Here is a 9,383-nt window from a genome sequence, read left to right as displayed (position 1 = left end):
TTTTTTCTTTTTTGCTTATGTGATGCTGAGGAATCGAACCCAGGGCCTCAGGCATGCAAGGCAAGCGCTCTACCACTGAGCCACCTTCCCAGCCCCAAAATAACAAAACTACTATAGAGAACAGGCATATCAGTTTAATCTTCTAATTACTTACTTGCAATGCCAAATGCACCTCCAATCCTCAAAGTTATTTTCTGTTCCATCTGGATTTTCATCTTCAGTTTGTTTTGGTAAGTTAGTATTGGACCAGAGTTGCAAACAGCTGGAACCAGTTAACAGACGACTGCCTAGAAACAAAAGAAAAAAGGATCACCATTATATAGGTATATAACACTAAGTTACATGCTCAAGAGTTTCATATAATACTATAAAAAGAATATAACTTCACACAAAAACTAAAATAAAAGGGTACTTGGGGAAAAGGAAAAGGCTGCTGAATTTTAGTTTTGTTCAAACAACTTGGAAGCAAAGGGAAACCTCTTTTCTCTACTGATTTATATTCACCACAACCTGATGCATTAATTACATGAGCAGTGAAAACAATAGCCCAAGCCAGGCGTCAGTGGCTCACGCCTTTACTCCTAGCTACTCAGGAGGCTGAGATCTGAGGATTGTGGTTCAAAGCCAGCCTGGGCAGAAAAGTCCATGAGAGTCTTATCTCCAATAAACCACTAGAGAACCAGAAATGGTGCTGTGGCTCAAGCACTAGAGCACTAGCCTGGAGCTGAAGAGCTGAGGGACAGTGCCCAGGCCCAGAGTTCAAGTCCCATGACCAACAACAACAACAACAAAAAAAAATAGCCCAACCAATGTTATTTTATTTGTGGTTAATCCTGTTTATTTTCTTACCTGTGGGATCCCAAGTTATATTGTGTGCTATTGATTCCAGAAAAAACTGACCACTTTTCTGCCACTGACTATAAAATTCCTAAAATTAGAAAAAATTAGTCAATTATGATTAGCATCTTTTCTGCCAAATATATTTTCATATTTATTATTCTTTTAAAATACTCTTTTTGTAGTTGCTGTTGGTTGTGGGACTTGAACTCAGGGCCTGGGCACTGTCCCTGAGTTCTTTGGCTCAAGGCAAGCACTCTATCACTTTGAGCCCCAGTGCCATTTACAGGTTTCTGGTGGTTAATTGAAGATAAGAGTCTCATGGGAACTTTTCAGCCTAGAATGGCTTCAAACCATGATCTCAGTCTCCTGAGCAGCTTGGATTATAGGCAACAGACACCAGCACCGGGTTTTTTAAAGTATTCTTTTAAAAATATTGTTTTTAAAAAATGACAGGAGGAGCTGGGCACCGGTGGCTAATGCCTGTCATCCTAGCTACTCAGGAGGCTGAGGTCTGAGGATCACGGTTCAAAGCCAGCCCGGGCAGAAGAGTCCATGAGACTCTTATTTCCAATAAACCACTCAGAAAACCAGAAGTGGCGCTGTGGCTCAAGTGGTAGAGCGCTGGCCTTGAGCTGAAGAGCTGAGGGATAGTGCCCAGGCACAGAGTTTCCAAGCCCCACAACCGGGAAAAAAAAAAATGACAGCAGGGAAAGAAAACATTTCAAGGCATTTTTTGGGCACAATTTAGTATAATTCAATTCTAATAAAAAGTTGTTTTGGGTTTTTTTTTGTCGATCCTGGGACCTGAACTCTGTCTGGGCCTGGGCACTGTCCCTCAGCTCTTCAGCCCAAGGCCAGTGCTCTACCACTTGAGCCACAGTGCCACTTCGGGTTTTCTGAGTAGTTTATTGGAGATAGGAGTCTCACAAAGTTTCCTGCCCGGGCTGGCTTTGAACTGTGATCCTCAGATCTCAGCCTCCTGAGTAGTTAGAATGATAGGCGTGAGCTACGGACGCCTGGCTTAATAAAAGTTTTAAATATATTCTGATATGGGAGTTGGATTTAACATGTAGTTTATTTGATTTAATATACTTTAAACAATAAAAAACATTTTAATTCCTAAAAAAAAAATTATAAATTACTGACCAAATTTTTCGTTTGTTTTGGCAGCTTAACTGGTTCAAAGATAGAGATAACATTTCCATAGGATGCTGCAATCTTTTAAAAGAAAATAGAAAAAATTAGTATGGATTAAAAGAAAAAATGAAGTATTGTAATTTTTAATATATCTGCATACACACAATTTCATTCAATAATGCTCGTGGCTTAGATTCCTACCTTCTGTATCTGGCAAGTTCATCTCTCTAAACCTATATAAAAGTTTCCCTATCTGTGTTTACAATACATACAATACTATCTTAACAGCAGTTGTATTTTAAGGACTGTAAAGATTTTTTTTTGGGGGGGGGGGTCTGGTTGTGGGGCCTGAACTCTGGGCCTGGGCGCTGTCCCTCAGCTCTTCAGCTCAAGGCTAGAGCTTCCACCTTCCCAGCCCTGTAAAGAATATTTGTAAGACACTTAGCATATAGTAAATAACATTTAACATGAATAGTAATACTAATTTTTTTCCTTTCAGGAGAAAACTTATCAATGTAATTCCTCCTAAATATGTAACTTCATAGCATTCAAACAATGGTTTTTTGGGTAGTCTATCCTGAAAGTTCACAGTTCTGTTGCTATATATTAACTTCTAAAAATAATGAAATTCAAATCTATCCCTTTTGTGGATTTCTTGAGTATATTCTTAAACTTTTTATTTATTTATTTATTTTTTGAGTCAGTTGTGGTGCTTGAACTCTGCGCCTGGAGCACTGTCCCTCAGCTCTTCAGCTTAAGGCTAGCACTCAACCATTTGAGCTACAGCACAATTTCCAGTTTTCTGGTGGTTTATTGGAGATAAAGAGTCTCACGGACTTTCCTGCCTGGACTGGCTTTGAACCGCGATCCTCAGATCTCAACCTCCTCCTGAGTAGCTAGGATTACAGGCGTGAGCCACCAGCACCCAAATAGTAACTTTTCATGCTAGAAGATTTATTAGAAATTAGGATAGCTATTCTTAAAAAGTAATTAGATTCACACACTCTCATACAATTGTTATTCCTCACACAAAATGTTCTATGCGAGGCCAGGTGTCTTTTGCATACGTGAGGCCTGAGTTTAACCTCAGGCACACACACAAAGTCAAAACTGTATCTACATCCCTAGGGAAAAATGAATTTGCAAAGTTCAATTGAGTCTGGATACTGATAATCTATCATGTGTAGTACTATTACAACCTATATATGCTGCTTATTAGTATGCCTTCCATTCTCATACACCACAGATTTGTGTCTAAGCTGATCTACAAGAACTATGTATATGCTGTTTCTTGTCCTTTGTTACAGTTATTTTACTTTCAAATTACAGTTTTACTTTTTTATACAAACAGAAGTCCAGGCAAAGTTTGTATCTTTCTTATAAACTTGGAAATTAATAAACTATCACACATTTTAGAAGACTTTTAGGGACAAACTTTAAAAGTACAGGGAGAAAACTACCTACTTACAAGACAATGACTATGTAAGAATTCATTTTCTGGGGAAAAAAGTTATAAACACGTTGAAGACCTAATGTCATTCCTTTTTCTCAATTGAATAATTTTCAAATATGTTAGGTTTGGTTTCCGTTTGATTTTACTTTGTTTTTTGTAGTACTAAATAAAATAAGCAGGTTTTAGACTTGAAATTATGTTTCTTAATTCAAAGGTAAAAATTGTGTAACATTTTTAAATTATGTAAGAACAATTCTGAACACACTCTACAATGTATCTTAGCCAAAGCAATTTGTCCTTGACACAAAGCAAGTCTCTAATGGAAAAGGAAGTCCATACTTTACAAATTATCTTGACAAAAACGAATCTGTATATTGCCACAGATTACCAACCTTGCCTTGCTGCACTGAACAGTCAACACACCCCACTTGGATATTTCCGTGTTTCGTTCCTGGGATAATCTGTAATCTTTCAAAATCACTTCCCAGAATTACAATGTCACATCCAGAAGCATAAGCCTACACAAAATAAAGTGATGGAAGTGTTAGGTGGGATACTGGCTTTGAATATACGGCTCATATATACAGGGTTTTAAACAGCTCACATTTTCTTTAAAAAAAAAATAGAAGAAAAAAAAACCATTGATTTGAAAGCATTTCCCTTTCTTCCCATAACACAGTCCAACAGCAAATTTTGCCAGCCTGTCTGCAAAACACATACCAGCTTACTCTGTCCACTCCCTTGTCTTCACTGAGAGCCACTACCCTTGTCTATGACACCAGCCTTGTGTGGCACAGCTATTAACGATGTCTGTTTCCGTTGTTGTCCCTCTAATTTCAGTGACTTCTGGAAAATGTTTAATGTACCAAGTTATTTTCCTTGCTTAAACCTATTCACTAGTTTCCTATTGCAGTTGGAATGAAATCCAAGATTAGCATTCTATAAATCTTTCTCAAGCTATTCCCACTTCCTTTTCTTCCCTCACCTGTCCGCACATTGCCCTTCCTTCAGTTCTTTTTTCCATTTCAAGGTAGCTCATCTGACCTTTATCTGTCTATAGTGTTTGCCTAGCTAGCTTATTAATACCCAGGTCTTAAGTTCCTTACCATTCTCTATTACTTTCCATCACATTACTTTTTGTTTTGCAGCAGTGTATTTTAACTTATAAATATCTGCTCTTATGGTCTATTTAGGTTAAATTCCAAGAGGGTAGGAACAGGTTCATCTCAGCCTCCTATTCCAATAGAGGGGAGTAGAATACAAGTGGTACTCTATAATATACCTATGGAATAAAGGGATTATTTAATCTCACAATAACAGCCACTATAGCCAAACAAAGGGGAATTGTTCAAGACTTGCTGGCAAGTATTTTAAAGCTATTTTCAAATTTAACAACAATGAGCAAAACTCTTCCAACTCAAATTCCATGTATGTTTTTTTCCATATATTCTTTGGCCACAGATGTTTCTTTCTTTATAAGACATATGGCTGTCCTAATATTTACATATATTATGGGCAGGCTCAGCATAACACCTTGACAGTAATTAACATCTGCCACAACTTTTCCCATCTAAATTCTCAACATTTTTGTTTATATACATTTATGTAAAAGTTATACTTTATACTTTCTCCTTAATTCATACCAGAGCCAAAATAGCTCTACATAAATTTGAAATATTATTAGAAAAGGGACTTCAGAGAACATACATATACATATGTTCATATTGCAGACAAAAAAAAAAATCAAGGCCCAAATAATCTGGTGACTTCTCAGTGAGGGAGCTGACTTGAGAATCCATGTGCGTGCGTGCGTGCGTGCGTGTGTGTGTGTTTCATGCCTCTTTGTGCTCAAGGCTAGCACTCTACCACTTGAGCCACAGCACCACTCCTGGCTTTCTCTTAGTTTACTGGAGGTAAGAGTCTCATGGACTTTCCCGACTGGTCTGCTTTCAACTGTGATCCTCAGATCTGGGCCTCCTGAGAAGCTAGGATTACAGGCGTGAGCCACTGGCACCCAGCTATGTGTGTTTCTTGACGTAGTGCTATTCCTATGCCTGCCCAATAAAACTCAATTACCTTGAAGCAGTCCTAGAAGGAATTTGGAATAACCTAGCTTGGTTACAGCAGTACCTTGTAGTGAACAAAACTGGTGCAGTAAACAAAAAAAGCTGAATAATGGTCTGCTCTCCTTCATAAGTATCTATAAAGGAGTCATAAGGCTTGGGACAAGAATTATCTCCAAAGGTGAATTTATGAGTTGTCTTTCATAAACTCATACCTAGAAATTAATTTTCTTCATATTAACTTTTGATAAAATACTGATTGTCACTGATTCTCCAAATACGTATTAAATTTTGCATGTTTACAGCAGAGTGCTAGGGACTCACCCCTATAATTCTAGTTACTTTGAAGGTTTAAGATTCAGAACGTGGCAGTTCAAAGCTACCCTAGGCAGAGAAGTTCAATAGCTCTCTTCTTTGTATAATTGTGCATGAACACGCCTAGCAATAAAACTACCATTAGGTTTTTTACTTAGAAGGAAAGTTGGTAAGACTCTTATCTCTAATAAACCACTCAGAAAACCAGAAGTGGTGCTGTGGCTCAAGTGGTAGAATGTTAGCCTTGAGCTGAAGAGCTGAGGGACAATACCCAGGCCCAGAGCTCAAGCCCCATGACCCACCAAAAAAAAAAAAAAAGTATAATTAGGCATAGTAGCGCATGCCTGCAATTTAGCACCTGAAAGACTGAGGCAAGAGGCTTTCAGGTTAGAAGCCGGACTGGGCTACATAGTAAGTTCCAGGCCAGCCTGAGTTACATAGCAAATCCCTGCCCAAAGGAAAAGAATGTATTAGTGAATACGTTATTTTCATTCATACACAATTCATTTTATTTTTGCAGTTGTTAGAAATAAAACTTTGCACATGATAGGCAAATCCTGTTATCTATGAGCTACATATACTCCCAGCCCTCTCAGCTCATGTTCAACTGAACATTTTTCTGCTTGTTCTGTGGATGTTACTTCTGTGCTTGCAATTTTATCATGATATAGAATTTCTAAGAAGTTGAACTAGTTTTAACAATCTATTAGAAATATCTATAACAACAAAAATTATAGTTAAACTAAAAGGTGGTTACATTATAAAAAAGTTTAGGAAGGAGAATGCTTATTCAGTCCTCATTTACCAACCAAGGCCCACATAGCTGAAAAACAAATAATTTTGGCTTAGTGTACCTAGTTTCCTCTAGCTTCTCACTCCATGTTGAATGTAAAATTTATAACAACTAATTGTGAAAAAAATTATAGAAACTTTATTAATAGATTTTTATTTCTACTTAAATCTAAATTATTAAAGCTAACTTAAAACACAATAATAATTACATACTGCAATAAGACTTCTTTACCCTATTTTTCATCAATTCAATCAGTATTTATAAAGCACTTTTTAGTGCCAGACTCTACAATGAATAGCAATTTTTACAACAGTTGACATTTTAGAATTTCATGCATACTAAACCATGAACTTATTAATACTTCTCATGTTATACCCAATGACTAACAATCTCTTGTTTCACGTTTTCTTGGTAGAGCTGAAAACCAAACTCTGGACCTTGTACCTGCCAGGTAAACGCTGTTCCACTGAGCTAAATCTCCAACTCCAAAAATGGTTTTTAGGGATGACACTAAACTCAGACGCACTGTACTCATAATCTGATTTTTTAACTTGAAACCCTTTTGTTTATACAACTTAAAAATTTTTTAATTAAAAGGATAATCTTGATCCCATTTTACAGATGAGAAAAAAAGAAATTTAAAGACTGCTAAATAACTTGCTTAGAACACACTGGAAAGCAAAGCGACTATGAGGTATCCCTCCTCTAATGCCCAAGACGAAGCCAGGGAAGACACATACATTTGCAAGCTAAGACTGGTTCATGACATGATGAGAGCACAAATAAAGTATAAGAGAGACAGTCACTGTCAACTAGATGCTTTCTTACTAAGGGCAATCTAAAACTATAGTAACTTAGTAACTGCATAGTAAGACATGAAAACTAGAATTCAATTTCAGTTTAATTTAAAATTTGTCAGACTTTATGCAAACAACAGGATTCTATCTTTTGTAATATTCCAAAGCAAGAAAGGTTATTTAAAAATGGAAAGAGACATTAACAAACACATGACTGTCCTAAGAGAAATCATAAAGCACATGAAATCATTTTCCAAGGAAAACTGCATGAAAATGATCTCACATCTCCACTTATAGTAAGACTGTAACTAAGAGAGATTTGGAGTCTTCCCACACTGTCTATTAATTTTTGCTATCTTTCTATCAAAGAAATAAGAAATGGAGTTGTGAATGTGGCTTAGTGGTAGAGTGCTTGCCTTGCATGCACAAAACCCTGGGTTTGATTCCTCAGGACCACATGGACAGAAAAAGCTGGACAGAAGTGGTACGGCGGCTCAAGTGGTAGAGTGCTAGCCTTGAGCAAAAGGAAGCTCAGGGACAGTACCTAGGCCCTGAGTTCAAGCCCCGGGTCTGGAAAAAAAAAAACACCTAAAATAACAAGAAATCAAAATCTAGGCTGTGGTGGTAGCTCGGTCTAGCATGCCAGCTGGGCTCAATCCCCAGAATAAGATTTAAAAAAAAAAAATCAAAAAAGGTTAAAAACAAGTCAATGAGAAACAACAGGTTTACTTTTCAGATAAGAGAGAAAGAAGGGGAAATTTTAAAAGCAATACATGTTTCAGGAAACCAAGGACAAGAAATTTTGTAACAGAACTATTATTGTAAAGTTAAACAGTCAGGGAAGGACTGGCTAGAAAGCAAAAAAATGTATTTTTTCTTTTTTTTTTTTTTTGGATTCCAGTACTGGGACTTGAACTCAGGGCCTCTAGGTCTTGATTAGTTTTTCTTCAAGGTTGGAGCTCTACCACTAGCCAAACCTCCACTTCTGGTTTTCTGTTGATTAATTAAAGATACAAGTCTCACAGACTGTTCTGCCCAGGCTAGCTTCAAACTAAAATCCTAAAATCTCAGCCTCCTACAGGTGTGAGCCACTAATGCCCAACTCTTGACTAGGTCCTTAAACTACCACTGAAATTGAAGAGATGGGATTTCTTTATACTTGATATGTACATGTATTTTTTTTAATTTCCTAATCTATTTAGTGGTATGCTTCCAGAGATTTAAGAGAAATGTGCAGTAAACTTGGAGGGAGGCAAGTGAAACCTGCTTTAGGGAAATTTTTAAGCAGAAGCTAGATGCTGGTCGAGGCTGACCATGTAATACTGACCTCTCCTTAAAAATAAGATGGAAGAATTGGGTGCTGGAGGCTCATACCTGTAATCCTAGCTCCTCAAAAGGCTGAGATCTATGGATCATGGTGAAACCAGCCAGCACTGGAAGTGACATTCTTATCTCCAATTAACCACACACCCAAAAAAGTGGTAGAATGCTAGCTTTAAGTAAAAGAACTCAGAGATAGCATCCAGATCTGGAGTTCAAGCCTCATTAATGGTACCAATAATAAACAAACAAATAAGATGGTAAATAAATAAAGCGGAGGCAGTTCGAGGTTTCACAGAATAATGTCCCCAGTTGTATAAATAGGCCATCGCACTGTATATGCTTTGAAGGTCACACCACTGCTTTCCGAAGATTCTGAATGTCTTCTTTAAAAAGCTATTCGTTTTGACAGTGGAGAAAGCACTCACACAAGTTTAGGAGATGGCAGGGAATGCAAAGGTACTAGTCTATAAACTCCCCCAAGGACAATCCCTGATGATAATGTTTATTTCCTTCCCTTAAATAACATGAAACAAAGCAATGTCCAGCCTATAAAGAGACTGCACTGGGGCTGGGAAGGTGGCTCAGTGGTAGAGCGCTTGCCTTGCATGCCTGAGGCCCTGGGTTCGATTCCTCAGCACCACATAAGCAGAAAAAGCTGGAAG

At 37.6% G+C, this 9,383-nt stretch overlaps 1 protein-coding gene across 1 annotated transcript in view; it reads right to left on the bottom strand.

Annotated features, from left to right (window-relative positions):
• The window catches only part of Dmxl1 (Dmx-like 1), a 114,541-nt gene extending 110,597 nt beyond the window's left edge, over positions 1–3,944 (bottom strand). The window contains exons 1-4 of the mRNA XM_013016020.1: positions 3,823–3,944; positions 1,987–2,058; positions 850–928; positions 155–287 (exon numbers count right to left, since the gene is read on the bottom strand). The gene's annotated coding sequence lies outside the window, so the exon portion shown is untranslated. The remainder of the gene's footprint in view (positions 1–154; positions 288–849; positions 929–1,986; positions 2,059–3,822) is intronic.
• Positions 3,945–9,383: the final 5,439 nt, after the last annotated feature.

Source organism: Dipodomys ordii, unplaced genomic scaffold (assembly GCF_000151885.1).
Source record: "Dipodomys ordii isolate 6190 unplaced genomic scaffold, Dord_2.0 Scaffold29, whole genome shotgun sequence".
NCBI classification, from domain to species: Eukaryota; Metazoa; Chordata; class Mammalia; order Rodentia; family Heteromyidae; genus Dipodomys; species Dipodomys ordii.
The sequence above is the reverse complement of the archived record's forward strand: the minus strand, read 5'-3'. Positions and strand labels throughout refer to the sequence as shown.